The sequence below is a fragment of the Dipodomys merriami genome, unplaced genomic scaffold (genome assembly GCF_024711535.1).
Source record: "Dipodomys merriami isolate MVZ:Mamm:240054 unplaced genomic scaffold, mDipMer1.0.p SCAF_13, whole genome shotgun sequence".
NCBI lineage: Eukaryota > Metazoa > Chordata > Mammalia > Rodentia > Heteromyidae > Dipodomys > Dipodomys merriami.
Genome location: NW_027202604.1, coordinates 286,888 through 304,061, shown reverse-complemented (window position 1 = coordinate 304,061; position 17,174 = coordinate 286,888). Strand labels below are relative to the sequence as shown.

Genomic DNA, 17,174 nt, shown 5'->3' with positions numbered 1-17,174 from the left:
GAAGTTGTTTCTTCTATAGCTACTTCCTGCTATAAAGGGGCAAAGTAGGGGGTCCTACTTTGTTCTTGGGCCAGAACCATCCAAGAAGCATCTGCTTGACAGTTTGGTTGGTAAACTTCCTCCTTTTTCCATGACAATAGTTATTTGAAATCCAAGACACAATAAAAGGCAAAATTGTTGTTAAAGTAAAAATTGTTGTTAGTGGCCCAAGAGAGGAATAACCAGGGAGGGATTGATTCCCAGAAGGAGCTATCAAAGACCTGAAATTGTCTTTTTTGTCTTGGATTGGAGACATAGCATGTACCTGACTCCCAGTCATCCTGGTGGGGGGAGTAAGACCTTTTCTACTTTAGGATCACACTAACCTGAGGAGGAGGTAGCAGAGATATTTAAAAGTACCAGAGCCAAGAGGTGTCATGGGCCCTTTTGGGTACTTCCTGATGGCCTGGGGGCATCAAGGAGTCCCTGGAGCTGGGGTCTTTAGGGTCCCAGTCTAGGCTGAGCAAAGCAGAGCAGTGCAAGTGATGGCTCTGGTTGCCTGTAGTAACGGGATGGCTTTGACTTGTTCCCACGTGATGTCCTGGGTGGGGGATTGTTCTCCTGTTAACAGAAACTTTTGGAAAGGCTACACAAAAAAGCTGACAAAAGTGACAAGGTCAGTTAACATGAATGACATAGGAGAACATACACTGGCCGTGGGCCAGGAAAGTTCCATTTGGAGCATAAGCTCAGTTGTGGCCCATTACAGGGAAGGAAGAATAACTGGACTCCAGGCAGGAAGGGGGTGTCTACAGTCTTTTGGGCAACTGGGTAGGGGAGGCATAATGGACTAGTTGGGAGTACCAGTCAGAGACTACTATAAATACAAATAGCAGGTGACAGAGGCAAGACTGTAACTTTCTGTCCAGTTAGAAGGTAGACAGGTATGGACATTAGATGGACAAGCAACTTTTTTTCTTATCTCCTGGCTCTGATTAATTTTTAAAGGATGAGTGTAAAGTGAATCCATTTAGGGTATTATGTCCCCTTACTCCTCTCCATGATTTTCTGTTGTCAGGACTGACTTTGTCTTGGCTGTGTGTGGGGGGGGGGGGGGGGGAAGGAGGGTCCTCAGCATCCATTGCTAGGATAGCTTGTCCCAGTTGGTATCTATCGGGTTTTGATTCAAGGCTTGGGCATTGTCCTTGAACACTTTTGCTCCAGGCTAGTGCTCTACCACTTAGTCACACCACTTTTAGCCTTCAGTTGGATACTGAGAGGTAAGAGTTTTGAGCCATGCCTCCAGTCTGGCTCTTTGCTGATTAGCTGGGAGATGGAGTTTTAGAGAGATTGTGCCTGGGATGGCATTGAACAAAGGAGTCTTTGTCACAAAAGCCCTTTTTATTTCCAATTAAAGCAACAAGGAGATCAATAGAGATAGAGGTGACCTATAACTTGTTAACAATTACTTATCAGAGTTTTGTAATAACAAAACCCAATAGATATTTTTTAAACTGAAACTTATTGGCAGTCTAAATACCACCCATTGCCTCTGGGCAGCCTGCTTAAAGTGGCTTATCAACAACATTTAACTTTTAACAAATGTACAGACCTTTTCTTGAGCTACAGCAGTGTAGCCTGTTTAGCACTCCAGTAGGGACATAATCTCAGTTCTACAAACTTTTTCCTTACCAAATGAATTTATGTGACTGGAGTCAGCTCAAGTCACTGCCAATTAGGACTTTGAACAGATACAAGGAGTTTGGGTCTAAAATTATCCCTCACATTTTACAACCTTAGCTTTGACTACCCACTATCACAGATGACTGACAAGTTCCTGCCCAGTTAGACTTGGGTATTAGGCATGCTTACACACAATCTTCCCATGACATCCTGGCTCTGATCAATTTTTGAAGGTCCAAGCATAAATGACTCCAGGATCTGACACCATTTTTGCCATCAGATGTGCTAACATTGCTGGGGTCCCTGGAGTACCTTTCTCCATGCTAGGATAAATGCCTCTTTGTCATTCTCCTCAGTCAGTTGCTAGACTTGAACTCAGGGTGTGAGCACTGTCCCTCAGTTCTCCAGCTCAAGGCTAGCACTCTGCCACTTGGAGCTCCAAAGCAACTCCACTTTGGTCCTCAGCTCCACCCATTCCTGAGCTCTACCCTGCCCTGGAGGTCCTGCCCTACAGTTGGCCACTCCCTCTTTCTGCCCAGACCCACTGGAGCACCCACCTAACTTCCTGTCCCCAGATCTTCCTGCTACCTGGATAGGGAGGGGCCATGTACTCCCTCTGGGGGGAAATATGGCTCCTCTAAGATACCTTACAATAATCTTTCTCCTGTGCCTGCTTGCCTCTGGGTGGTCCCCTGGGATGGCTGTGAGGGGTCCTTTCATTGGACTGGTTCCCTGTGGATTTGCTCCCCCCTCCACTTTGAATGGGGGTCTGACCAGCTTCCCCAGGACCTAGCCTGAGGTCCTACACTCCTGTCGCCAGAGGACCACCAAGGTAACTTTCTCCTGACCTAGCACTCTACCTGCTGTCCATCAACACTGGCTAATTAAGTCCTGCCCCAGGTTTCTGATTTCTGTATTTCCATAGTAAGGACACCTGGGTCTTCATTGATTGATGGACCCCCCCCTTCCCCCTGCCCCCCCCCCCGACAGAAATCTTGGCCAAGTACTCAGAACTCACCACTAAGGCATACCGTGGCCAAGGGCCCCGTGGAGAAAATGGTCCACGTTTCCCATTGGCCCCCACCCCACCCTGTTACCAGCCAAATTGCACTGCTGAGGATGCTCTGAGCAAGCTTTTGGTTCCAGATCACTTACTCCTATTGCTTCCTCTAATGTTTTCAGGGTGTCTGCTTTGACGTTGAGGGCTTGGATCCATTTGGAGTTGATTCTGGTGTAGGGTGATACATAAGGTTCTAGGTTTAGGTTTCTGCAGGGTGATTAACCAATTTTGCCAGCACCATTTACTGGAGAGGCTGTCTTTCTTACATTCTATTTTTTGGCTCCCTTATCAAAGATTAGGTGGCTGTGGGTCTGCATGCTCATTTCTGGGTCTTCGTTGCTATTCCATTGGTCCTCATGTCTGTTCTTGTGCCAGATTACTATGGCTTTGTAGTAGAGTTATAAATTTTTTTTTTTTTTGGGTCCGGTCATGGGGCCTGAACTCTGGGCCTGGGCGCTGTCCCTCAGCTCTTCAGCTCAAGGCTAGCGCTCTACCACTTGAGCCATAGCACCACTTCCGGCTTTTTTCTTTTTGCTTATGTGGTGCTGAGGAATCGAACCCAGGGCCTCAGGCATGCAAGGCAAGCACTCTACCACTGAGCCACCTTCCCAGCCCTAGAGTTAGAAATTTGGTACTGGTATTCCTCCAGCACTGTTCTTGCTGCTAAGGATTGTTTATGCTATTCAGGGTCTTTTATTGTTCCATATGATTTCTTGGACTAGTTCTTCTATTTCCATGAAAAATTAGGTTGGGTTATTGATAGGTATCACATCGAATATGTACCTAGCCTGTGGAAGTATTGCCATTTTCACCATGTTAATCCTCCCAATCCAGTAGGATAGGAGGTTGTTTCACGTCCTGATTTCTGCTTTGATTTCCTTTTTCAGATTTGTAAAGTTTTCATGGTAGAGGTCATTCACTTCTTAGTTACCTCCTAGGAATTTTATTTTGTGTGGGGCCATTACCAAAGGAGTAGCTTTCCTGATTTCATCCAAACTCTTCTCCTTGTTGACATACAGAAAAGCCATTGCTTTTCTACCCTGCTACTTTGGCTAAGTTTTGAATCAGCTCAAGTATTTTGGAAGTGAGCTTCTTTGTCTTTCTGAAGAGTGTCTCTTGTATCTTCTGAGTGTGTCTCTTGGGGAAATAGCTCCTCCATGTGGACCAACTTTCTAAGACCCTTGGTGGAAACACTTAGAAGGGGGCTGAGGCAGCAGCTTTGTGGCATAGTATTTTCCTTTGGTTTGTGCCAGGAGTTGGGCTTGAACTTAGAGTCTTGTGCTTTCTCTTGGATTTAGTGGCTCATGACTAGCACTAGTCATTTGAGCCATAACCCCACCTCTGGTCTTTCTGCAGAATAAATGTGGATATGAGTGTCTCAAACTTTTCTGCTTGGCCTGCCTTTGAACCTCCACCCTCAGACTCTAGCATTCCAAGTAGTGGGATTTATAGGTGTGAGTGACCAGCACCCTGTCTGTAATGTGTTCTCCTATCAGTCATGAGGTAGTGGATTGACCCTAGCACTGTTTATTTCTGGAACTTTCTTGAGTTCTGTCTTCTGTAAAGATGGTTAGCAGAAAGGATGTAGGTGAGTAACATGCCTGAGCTGTGAGCATACGTAGGTCTCTGTTCCTGGTACTGGAGTTTACCAGCTATTGCACACTTCCAGGCCGAATTAGGACAGCTGTTTTCTCTACCTAGAAGTTTCTTTATCCTTCTAAAAACAAAGAGAAAGATTGCTGAGTGCTGGTATCTTACACTTGTCATTTTAGCAAGTCAGGAGGCTAAGATCTGAGGATATTAGTTCTTGAAGTAAACACCAGTAAAGCCAGAAGTGGAGCCATGGCTTGCATGGTAGAGAAGTAGCCTTGAGAAAAAAGCCAAAAAACCCTCAAGGAGGCCAGAGGATCCCTGCTGAGAGCTGCTGGGGTTTTCTGCTTCAACAGTGCTTGAGGGGAACCAGGTGCTGGACCACAATTCTGGCCACCCGCTCCAAGCCACCAACCTTGTGCCACCTCTTCACCATGTGCTCAACCTGCCCCGAGGCCTCTGTTGTCAGTCCAGTGCACAATGGGTTAGCCATTGTGACTCCATCTCTCTTACCTGCTGCCCTGAGGACTGCAGTCTCCTGCCAGGTGTGCCTGAACTGCTACCAGGACTCAGAGGCCACCATCAACCACCAGATCCATCTGGAGCTCTATCCCTCCTATGTCTACCTGCCCATGTCTTGGGACTTTGGCCAAGATGATGTAGCTCTGAAGAACTGTGCCAAGTACTTTTTTGCTAGTCTCATGAGAGAGAGAACATGCAGAGAAACTGTTAATTGGTTGCTACTCATGGAGTCACCTTGTCCTTTTCTTAGTGTTTAGAACTCAGGACCTTGCAGTTAGCTGTGCTTAATAGGTTCAAACATGTACTGCTGGAGTTCCTCCCTCAATCCCTCCTGTGTGTGGGCAGTATTGGAGAAAGGACTTGTGTGTGTGCTGTTTCTCTTTGAGCATCAATCCTCCAAGGCCTCTGGCCTCTGAACAGCTTGGAGTACAGACAAGATCCACAAATTAGTGTCACTGTCACATTCTTGAACTCCCACCAAACATCAGTACCCAATGCAGAAATGAAGAGTACTCAAAATCTATATGATCAAATTTTGAGAAAATCAATTTAATAAGTTTGGTGAGAAGCAAAAACATATAGAAAAAATATTAAGTATCATTTCCATTACCAAAAACTTAAAGAAGTCTGTGAAGCTTGTTGGAGGTTGCAGCAGAGGAAGGAACCGTGGTCTCCAGGCATGTTCAGGCAGAATGGCACGTGTTCCAGGTGAGCACCACAGCAATGTGTTTTCAGCCTTTCCATTTGAGCTGAAGGAAGAAAGGGAACTCAGGACTGAATTGTACAGGACAACACCTGACAAGTCACAATCTCTTTCTGAAAGTCTATCCCTTTAGCTCCCTCTCCCTCACCCTTTTCTGTTTGTATCTCCACACTTCCCTTTCACCCAGGAAACCATAGATCAGAGGGGATGAGCTAAAAAAAAAAAAAAAGGACTTCCTGGGAAGGTGGCTCAGTGGTAGACCATTTGCCTTGCATGCTGGAGGCCCTGGGTTCGATTCCTCAGCACCACATAAGAAAAAAAAAAGCCGGAAGTGGCGCTGTGGCTCAAGTGGTAGAGTGCTAGCCTTGAGCTGAAGAGCTGAGGGACAGCGCCCAGGCCCCACGACCTGGCCCCCTCCCCCCTCCAAAAAAGGACTTCCTTGAAGTATAGATAAAACACAGAGCACAGCTCAGTGGCCACCTACTTTTTCCCAGGCTCTCAGGAGGAATCACTGTGTGTAGGAAGCACTTTAGGCCTGCTGCAGCAGCAGCAACATAAGGTCCGAAAGCAACTGGCGATGTTCTTCTTCCAGCGCCTCCAGCCCCTGAGTTGCTCATTTGTTGTGGATGTTGTGGGTTGAGCCGGTGGTAGGGAAGTTTTGGCAGGTGCAGGACTTGGGGGCAGCTTGCTGCTCTCCTCCTCCCCAGCTTGGTCCTTCCCGCTGGCATCAGAAGGTTTTGGACATGGGGCAACAGACCTGACCTTCCTCCTCCTCTTTCTGTACTGGACCCAGGAGTTATATAATATAGGGGGAAGAGAGTGGGGTCTGCTGCCCGCCTGCCTCTCCTGCCTCTCCTGCTCAGGGGCCGAGCTGGCCATTTCACTGTGTTTGGCTATGGGGAGTGCTACTGCAGCTGCTGCCGCCACGGCCTCTGCTGCTGCTGCTGCAGCTGCTGGTACCAGGGCAGCCTTGCTGCTCACAGTCTTGCCCTCTGTGTTGGAAATATGGGGTCTCCAAAGGAGGCAGGGTAGGCACACGGATCTCCTGCCTTTCCTGCCACCACCCCCCTGCTGCTGCTCAGCAGGCAGGCCTACAGCCCGGTGGCCCAAGGGAGCACTAGCTTGCTTCAAGTGCAGAGCTTGGCCGGTCCTGCATACAGGGGAGGGGCAAGGCGGAGGCGCAGGCAGTGCATGCCTCCCCAGGCCGGTCAGGTCTTGGCCCTGGTCTTGCTGCTGCTTTAGAATTTTATAGGTTGCCATGGAGGCAGACAGGGCTGCCCCAACCTGGTCTGGGTCAAAACCCAGGAAATAGGCCATGAGGTTTAGAATGGCCGGATCTGGCTGGGCCAGGGCACTCTGGCTGGGGCGTGGTGAGCGTGCCTGTGTTGCCTTTAACCAAGGGTGGCACAACACTTGCCTCACAGCAGGTCTCTTTTGAGGGTCAAGTGTCATCAGATACCCTAAGATATCCCGCAGTTCAGCGGAAAACTGTTTTAGAATTTGAAACCTGCCCGCTAACACTTGCTGTTTTAGGACGAGCCAGGACCTGTCATCAAAAGGGACGTCGCCCATGACCATAAAGTAGAGTAGTATCCCCAAACTCCAGACGTCCACCTTGGGACCCTGGTATTTCTGCTGCGTAATCATTTCGGGGGGCCAATAAGCCATGGTCCCGCACCACCCGTCCAGCTCCTGCTGGGGCTGGAACCGCATACTGAGACCAAAGTCGCAGAGCTTAGCTGTGCCCTGGCTGTCCAGCAGGATGTTTTCGGCCTTAAGGTCCCGATGAATGATGCCATGGTCGTGACAATAATTGACCGCCCTCACGATCTGCCTAAACAGAAGCCTGGCCTCCCCCTCCCTCAGTCTGTCCACCTTGTACACATAGTCTGCTAGGTCTCCTCCCTCGAGGTACTCCATCACCAAGTTCACCCGCTGCTCTGCCTCTACCACCTCGTAGAGTCTGATGATGTTAGGGTGCTCCACAGACTTTAAGATGTCCAGTTCTGTGTCAACAGAGAGGCACTTCTTCTTGGTGATCGTTTTCACGGCGACCAGGCTGCTGTAGGCAAGTGCTTTGCCAGATAGACTGCGGCAAAGCCCCCCTCACCGATGGTTCTCAGCACCCGGTAGTGAGCCCTGAGGAGCTCCTCGTGTGAGGAACTGGCCTCAAGGCCCCGCCGGGACCTCTCCTCTCTACTCTCACTATTCATCCTACACAGCACCCTAGCGATGCTGTCTAGGGAGAAAATAGAATCAAACAATGAAATAAAAGATATAAATGTATAATAATGTAAGTAAAATATGAATAAGTATAATAAATGAATAATAAAATGTAACTACTACCTAACTACCTATCTATCTATCTAACAATATAATGTAAATATAGAAAGAATAATAAATGAACAATATGCTAAAATGCTAGCTAAAATGCTATCTAAAATGCTATCTAGTGAAAAACAAAGCAATTAAAGAAAAAGGAAAAGTGAAAGAGAAGAGTAAAAGAAGAAAAGTGAGAAAAAGAAAAGAAAAGTAGAGGGAAAAGTCAAGAAAAAGGAAGAAAGAAGTAAGATAAGAAAATGTAAAAGAGGCAAAAGAGAAACCAAGTCCGAGAGAGTCAAAGCCGAATCGCAATCCAAATCCAAACACCGAAAATCAAAGCCAAATCAATAAACCAAATCCCGAAAATCAATCACTCACCAACCACCAGACACCTGAACTCCACCCTGCCAAATACCTACAAGAGTCCACCAGTCAGCACGCGATGTATATATAGCCAGGGTTATTGTGGCCTCAAGAAGGTGTCTGTGATGTCAGAGCTGCCAAGGGTCTCTGCCCATGTGGGCATCGCCCCCTGTGCCCATCTCAGTTCCTGGCCTTCAGGACGCTTCTTAGATGAGCATGCCTGGACTGGCCTTGCAGTCAGGGCCTGGGCACTGTCCTTTAGCATTTTGACTTTGATTGATTTCATTATTGTTTTCATTTTAGTGCCAGCCCTGGGCCTTGAACTCTGGGCCTGGGCACTGTCCTTGAACTTCTTTTTGCTCAAGGTTAGCACTCTACCACTTGAGCCACAGACCTACTTCCTGCTTTTTCTCTTTCTGTGTTACTGAGGAATTGAACCCAGGCAAGCACTCTACTGCCACGCCGACCCCAGTAGAGTCTGCTTAGCATGGGAAACCATCTATCAGACCATGATAGGGGCTTCGAGACCTATCTCTGAGTTTTGGGACTTCACCGAAGTCTACCTCAGAGAATGGGGCTTTACTGAAACCTATCTCCAAGTTTTGGGACTTCACCGAAGTCTACCTCGGAAAATAGGGCTTCTAAGAGGCCTACTCCTGGGAAAAGGCTGGAAAAACCCCTGGGAAAAGATGTGTTTTTGTCTTTCTTCTCCTCATAAGAGTGCCTATTAATCTTTTACTGTTTCTGCTGCTCTTTGTACTTGCTCATTGTCAACGTTCCCTTATTGAAAGATCTTTCTTAAGAGTGTTGATGACTCCAATATCTGATGAGTGTCTTAAAAATATGACTAACTAGGGGGGACCAAGATGGCGACGGGGCAGTAGGGAAACGCCACAGCTCTCTCCAACCAAAAAGAGAGTTCGAGTTCCAACGCTTAATCTCCCCAAGAGACCGACAACAACAAAAAGACGAACACTCAGAGAAAAACCAGAGGCGGAGAATAACAAAAAAGAAAGAGGAAAAGAATTTCAAAACAGAGAAAAGCGAAGACCCCTCCCCCAACCTTTACTGGCTGCGCGGCAGTGCGCCAAGCCGCCGGCCAGCCGGCCCGGCGGGGGCTGTGGGAGCCCCAGAGAAACAGCAGAGACACAGGGGGCCACTTTCAGAACATCAGGTACTGGTTTGCAGAACAGCAGATCGCCAGGAACAGAGAAACCTACCAGCTGGGAGTCTCCACGAGGATCCCACCCCCACCCCTCACTCTCCACCCGAGCAGAGAGGCTCCATCCCGCCAAAGCTGCTCGGCATCAGCAGAGTGACAAAAGGACCTGCGGCAGACCACCCAGCCCGCCTGATCGCAACGATCCAGCACTCTCCACCTGAGCAGAGAGGTTCCATCCCGCCAAAGCCGCTCGGCGCGACAAAGGGTCCTGTCTGCAGACCACCCGCCCGCCCGATCACGATCGCAACAACCTGGCGGGGTCACTTGGGCCCCAGAGGTACCGAGAAGAAGCTGCCTGAGCGTGGACACTCTTGACCCAACAGCTTCGACAGAGGCAGAGACAGAAAAGAATCACACAGAGCCACCACCGCCCAACCCAGCCCGGATTGCAACAACAACTGACGACCTACACCACACAGAAACAACCAGCTCCAGGGTGAGTACCCCACAGGGGAAGTGTATCCCTCAAGGGAGACCAGAGCTGGAGGGAATCCCCAGACCCTGACCTAGACTCCCTACCCCAGCACCCGGACCACAGGACCCACTAAAACTGGGAACTGTTTGAGAGCTCCACCAGCCCGTGGAGCACACTCAGCTGGCCAGGCTAGAGCAAGAGCACCCCTGGAAGGGAGCTTAAATGCCCAAGCCAGGAACAGCGCCCCTGGGTCAAGACTACCAACAGTAGAAGAAATTTGAACTGTGTCCCCCAGGCTGTATAACCTAGGTGGTATACACATCAGCACAGGCCTAACGAGTGCGCTCCAGGCTGCATAACCTAGGTGGTACACATATCAGCACAGGCCTAACAAGCGCGCTCCAGGCTGGGGCCGGAACCAGGCCCGGGGATCCGGCGCCTGAACAACACAACCAACTCCTCCCAATTGAAGTAAAAAGCTGAGCATACGCCTCAACAGAGGGGAGAAAACCAGGAAACAACACTCCCCCGGGAAGCACGCCTGTGACAACAAAAGACCTGGAGGCCCAGGACAAGAGAAGCCCAAACCCCACCAAAACTCCACCCATATACCCTAGACTGGGAATTGGGCAACACAGGCTGCCAGCACCTGATAGTAAGCAGGAGCTCAGACTGTTAAGGCGGCTCAGCAATAGAGTGATAGTCTTGGATGTATGAGGCCCTGCATCTGATTCCTCAGCATCACAAAAGCAAAAAGGGTCAGAAGTGGTGCTGTGGCTCAAACGGTAGGGTGCCAGCCTTGAGCTGAAAAGCTGAGGGACAGCACCCAAACCTAGAGTTCAAGCCCACAACCAGCCCAAAACAAATAAACAAAAACACATCAGGAGCCCATAGCAGACTCCAGCATTTGGGAGAGTGCATCCAGAGCATCTGTTCTTCACAAGAGCACCCGTAGGAGCAAACACAAGCAGTCTAGGCTGCTCAACCCCTCCAAAGGTGGGAACTGCCAGCAATCTACAGCAGAGAGCTGAGAATCCTAAGTAAGTCAGAATAGCAGCTGGAAATAGGCTCCCAACAGAACCCAGATCAGGCACAGACTCTCTCTACCAATACAGAATCAGCAACCAAGCAAAGACAGACACACCAAAACAAAATTGAAGAGCAGTCTCCTGAACCTCCATGCGAAAATCACAGAGAAAAATCACAAGGTTTACTACCACCCAGGACAGCAAGCTCACCTCAAAAGCCAGCAGCCACACAGGGGAGAGCCCCAGTGGGAGCAAAGCAGGAATGGAAGACAAAGGCTACTTCCAAGGGTTGCTGGAGGCAATGACTCAAGAAATAAAGCGAGAAATTGATCAGAAATTGAAAGAGCACAAGGATGAACTATCCAAAGAGATACAGGGTATCAAACAAGAGATGCATGCAAAAATAGAAGCTGCACAAACCTCAGTAAGAAGTGAGATAAACGCCAAATTAGAGGTAATGCATACCTCATTGAGAGGTGAGATCAGTACTCTGAGAACCAACATTGAATCCATAAAGGGATCCATTTCCTCCATGCAAACCACAATAGAAGCCACTGTCAACAGAGTGAATGAAATGGAAGGTCGAGTGTCAGATACAGAAGACAGAATCCACCAACTGGACCAAAAAGTGACAGATATGGAAAAATCACTCAAATCAAACCAAAGGGAAATTCAAGAGCAAGCAGATAATGCTAAAAAATTTAACCTTCGCATAATTGGAGTGGACGAAGGTGAGGAATTCCAGAGCAAGGGAATGCACCACCTATTTAACAATATAATCAATGAAAATTTTCCCCACCTCAAAAACGACCATCTTAACTACATCACAAAAGCTTATCGAACACCCAACAAGCAAGACCCCAGGAGAAACACTTCTAGACACATTATAGTAAAAATGATAGATCTGAATAATAAGGAAACAATCCTGCACGCAGCAAAAATGAAGAAGGAGCTATACTACAATGGGAAAAAAATAAGAATTACTGCAGATCTCTCCACACAAACAATGAATGCAAGAAAAGCCTGGGAAAGCACCATACGAGCCCTGAGAGCCAATAACTGCCAACCCAGACTGATCTACCCGGCAAAGCTAGCATTCACATTTGATGGAGAACTGAAAACTTTTAATAGCAAAGAAAAACTAAATGAATACATAAACATTAAGCCAGCATTACAAAGAATTCTAAGAGGGGGGACACAACCTGAAGAAAGCAGCCAGGAACTGGGGCCTGCCCCAAACAGGCGTTACTCAAAGTCTAACTGAGCAAGCACAGGAGGAAAGGAAAAAAGAAAAACTTAGGAAAACGGAATGGCAGGGACAACAATGCATCTCTCTATACTTTCTCTTAATATAAATGGGCTGAATTCGCCAATTAAAAGAAAACGAACTGAGGACTGGATAAGAAAACAAGACCCATCCATCTGTTGCCTTCAGGAGACCCACCTCTCAGCCAAACATACAAACAAACTCAGAGTGAAGGGGTGGAAAAGGATCTACCAATCAAACGCCCCCAGTAAGAAAGCAGGTGTAGCTATCCTGATATCTGACAAAATAAACTTTTCATTAAAATCAGTACAGAAAGACAAGGACGGACACTACATATTAATAAAGGGAACAATCCAAGAGGAGGATATAACCATCATCAACTTATATGCCCCAAATATTGGTGCACCCAGATATGTCAAACAAATGCTCTCAAACTTACAGAATAAAATAGATCCCAATACAATAATACTAGGAGACTTTAACACACCACTCTCACCAAAGGACAGGTCTACCAACCAGAGGATTGGCAAAGAAGCTACCGAATTAAGAGAGGCCATACTGCAAGCGGAATTAACTGACATCTACCGAGTATTTCACCCTAAAACAACACAGTACACATTCTTCTCAGCAGCTCACGGAACTTTCTCCAAAATAGACCATATCATAGTTCATGCAAGGAACTTAAGCAAATACAAAGGGATCGACATAATCCCCTGTATCCTATCTGACCACAGTGGAATCACGCTAGCTCTCAATAACAAAGCATACCGCAGAAATTTCTCCAATACATGGAAATTGAACAGCACACTCCTTAACAATGCCTGGATAACAGAAGAGATCAGAGAAGAAATAAAGCATTTCCTACAACTCAATGAAAATGAAAACACCTCACAAAGAAACTTGTGGGACACAGCAAAAGCAGTCCTGAGGGGCAAATTTATTGCCCTCAGTGCCCACATCAAGAGAATGGAGACAGACCAAGTAAATAATCTCATGTTGCAATTAAAACAGCTAGAAAAACAGGAAAAAATGGGACCTACAGCTACTAGAAGAAGCCAGATAACCAAATTAAAAGCAGAGATTAACCAATTAGAAAATCAGAAAACCATAACCAAAATAAACCAAACAAAAAGCTGGTTCTTTGAAAAAATAAACAAAATTGATGGCCCATTGGCTAGATTAATTAAAAAAAGAAGAGAGGAAACCCATATTAATAGGATTAGGGATGCCACGGGAAACATCACCACACGTACCCAAGATATCCAAACAATTCTAACAGACTACTTTCAAAAGCTATACTCTCTAAAGGAAGAAAATCGGGCAGAAATGGATGCATTTTTAGAGAAATACAAGTTGCCCAAACTGAGCAAAGAAGAAGTTAACCAATTAAATAAGCCAATATCCTATAATGAGATACAGGAAGCTATCAAAAGTCTTCCAACAAAAAAAAGCCCAGGACCAGATGGATTCACAGCAGAATTCTATAAGACCTTTAAACAAGAACTAATACCCATACTCCTCAAGCTCTTCAGAGAAACAGAGAAGGAGGGAGCTATCCCAAACTCATTCTACGAAGCCAATATCACACTCATCCCCAAACCAGGCAAAGACCCAACCAAAAAGGAGAATTACAGGCCAATCTCCTTGATGAACACAGATGCAAAGATCCTTAACAAGATTCTAGCTAACAGAATCCAGAAACACATAAAAAAAATAATTCATTATGACCAGGTAGGCTTCATCCCAGAGACACAGGGATGGTTTAACATACGTAAGTCAATAAATGTAATCCAACATATCAACAGAGCCAAGGTCAAGAATCACATGATTATCGCCACAGATGCAGAAAAGGCCTTTGACAAAATTCAACATTCATTCATGCTAAAAGCTCTGGAGAAAATAGGAATAGAAGGAACATTTCTAAAAACAATAAAAGCCATTTATGACAGACCAATAGCCAATATTATACTTAATGGGGAAAAGCTACAACCAATTCTCCTAAAATCAGGAACAAGGCAAGGATGCCCACTGTCTCCACTCCTCTTCAAAATAGTCCTAGAACCCTTAGCCAGGGCAATAAGGCAAGAAAAAGACATTAAAGGGATCCGCATAGGGAAAGAAGAAGTTAAACTATCCCTTTTTGCAGATGACATGATACTATACCTCCACGATCCCAAAAACTCCATCCCCAAACTCTTAGAAATCATAAATCACTTTGGCAAAATAGCAGGATACAAAATAAACCCACAAAAATCAGTTGCCTTCCTATACACTGATAATGTACAGGAAGAGAGGGAAATAAAGGGAGCAACCCCATTCACAATAACCTCCCGAAAAATAAAATATTTAGGAATTAACCTAACCAAAGATGTAAAAGAACTATTTAATGAGAACTATAAAAAGTTAAAGAAAGAAATTGCAGAAGACACTAGGAAATGGAAAGACCTCCCATGCTCTTGGATAGGCCGACTTAATATAGTAAAGATGGTAATACTTCCAAAACTAATATACAAATTCAACGCAATTCCTATTAAAATCCCAATGACGTACATCACTGAAATACAGAAAACAGTCCAAAAATTCATATGGAACAACAAAAGACCTAGAATAGCCAAAACAATTCTAGGGGATAAAGACAATATGGGAGGGCTATCCATGCCGAACTTCAAACTCTACTACAGAGCTATAATAACAAAGACAGCATGGTACTGGCACAAAAACAGACCCGAAGACCAATGGAACAGAATAGAAGATCCAGAAATAAACCCACAGGCCTACAGCCAGCTGATATTCGACAAAGGAGCCAAAGACATACAATGGAAGAAACACAGCCTCTTCAACCGCTGGTGCTGGGAAAACTGGGCAGCCACATGCAGAAAACTAAAAGTGGACCCCAGCCTATCACCATGCACCAACATCAACTCAAAATGGATTAAAGACCTTAACATTAAACCTGAATCTCTGAAACTACTGCAGGACAGAGTAGGAGAGACACTTGAACTAATAGGCACAGGAAGGAACTTCCTGAACAGAGTCCCAGGGTCACAACAAATTGGAGAGAGACTCGACAAATGGGACTACCTTAAAATAAAAAGCTTCTGCACAGATAAAGCTATCGCAACCAAGCTAGAAAGACAACCAACTAATTGGGAAAAAATATTTACCAGCAATATATCAGACAAGGGGTTAACATCCTGTATATACAGGGAACTCAAGAAACTAATCCCTCCCAAACCCAACAAACCAATTACTAAATGGGCAAGGGAACTAAAGAGGGACTTCTCAAATGAAGAAATAAAAATGGCAAAGAAACACATGAGGAAATGTTCATCATCCCTGGTGGTGAAGGAAATGCAAATAAAGACAACCCTGAGATACCACCTTACCCCAGTCAGAATGTCCCACATCCACAAATCAGCCAACGACAAATGCTGGAGGGGATGTGGAGAACGAGGAACGCTATTACACTGCTGGTGGGAATGTACACTCATACAACCACTTTGGAAAGCAGTCTGGAGGGTCCTTAGAAAGCTAAAGATTGACCTCCCTTACGACCCAGTCATACCACTTCTAGGCATCTACCCTGAACAACAGGAACCAATATACAAGGACACGTGCACCTCCATGTTTATTGCAGCACTGTTCGCAATAGCTAGGATATGGAAACAACCTAGATGCCCCACCACAGATGAATGGATCCAAAAGTTGTGGTATTTATACACAATGGAATATTATGCAGCCATTAGAAATGACAAAATAATGGCATTTGCAGGGAAATGGATGGAGCTAGAAGGAATCATGTTGAGCGAGGTAAGCCAAGAACGAAGAGACAAACAGTACATGGTCTCCCTGATAAGTGGATGATGAATCCAAAATGTTAGGTGATATGACAAAACTAACAGGACTTAAGAAACAAAGAACTCCCACTCATCTGGTTGAACCACTACTAAATATCCCCATGCTGCTGATCACATATATGGTATATAACATATGAGCACCGTTATATATTACAGACTGTGATAGACAATTTGCTCCAGGAAAGTTAGAATGAACTTGTGACTTTAAATGAGCATCATTATTCCACAATACTGTGAATTTCCGGAAATTAAGTAATCACTTAATCACAATCAAAAAAAAAAAAAAAAAAGAACCTTGGGGAAGGGAGGGAGGGAGGGGATGGTAGGGGGAAAACAATGGAGGGGGTAACAATGTTCAAGAGGAAGTGGAAGTGTACTCATTACCTCACTCATGTAACTGTAACCCTCTGTATAGTATCTTTACAATAAAAAAAAAAATATGACTAACTCACCAGAGTTAAGTGCTACCCTGAAAGCCCCTCTTATGGAGGCTAGTAGACAAGTTATAAGTAAATATAAAAGTATTGGAGGTTTCACAGTCACTTCAGCAGAAGGAATTGTTTGTAAGGGACTTACAAGAAGCTGTAGGCTCAGCTAGAACAGAAAGAATGTATGGCAATTGCTGAGATAACTACTTAGGAGAAAGAACTTCCTGTTACTCTCTTTCATTTATTAAGAGACTTGCTAGATCTAGGCCTCCGGGGTGCTTACTATTAAAGAAGGAACAGGAAAGATCTTAATGGGACAGTTAAGGCCTCTATAGAAAAAAGTAGTGGTTAATTGGTGACAATCATTGAAACCCATTGTATTTCTTAAAAATAGATGTAAAGCCGGAAACAAGTGCCTATCAGGGGACCAGCTGGTGACCACCCAAGGATGAAGCCCTGCAGCAAGATTGTGTAACCTTTTGCCCTTTCTTCTGGAGACTTATGCTATAAAAGTTTGTTATCCTCTGCATTAAATCGCACTCAGCATCCACTCCTCTTGTGTGTGAGTTGTCTGTTTGCCATCTCCCCATCCTATTCCAGGTTCCTCCCCTAGGTGTCCTCCGTCGTCCCTACAGAACCCGGTCCACGGCACTCTACCACTAAGCACATTCCCAGCCCCTGTCTCTGAGCTTTGATACTCAAAGCTGGTGCTCTATCAGCTGAGCCACAGCCCCA

At 45.8% G+C, this 17,174-nt stretch overlaps 1 pseudogene; it reads right to left on the bottom strand.

Annotated features, from left to right (window-relative positions):
* Positions 1–5,450: 5,450 nt before the first annotated feature.
* On the bottom strand, positions 5,451–7,819 carry LOC138824507 (sperm motility kinase 4A-like; annotated as a pseudogene).
* Positions 7,820–17,174: the final 9,355 nt, after the last annotated feature.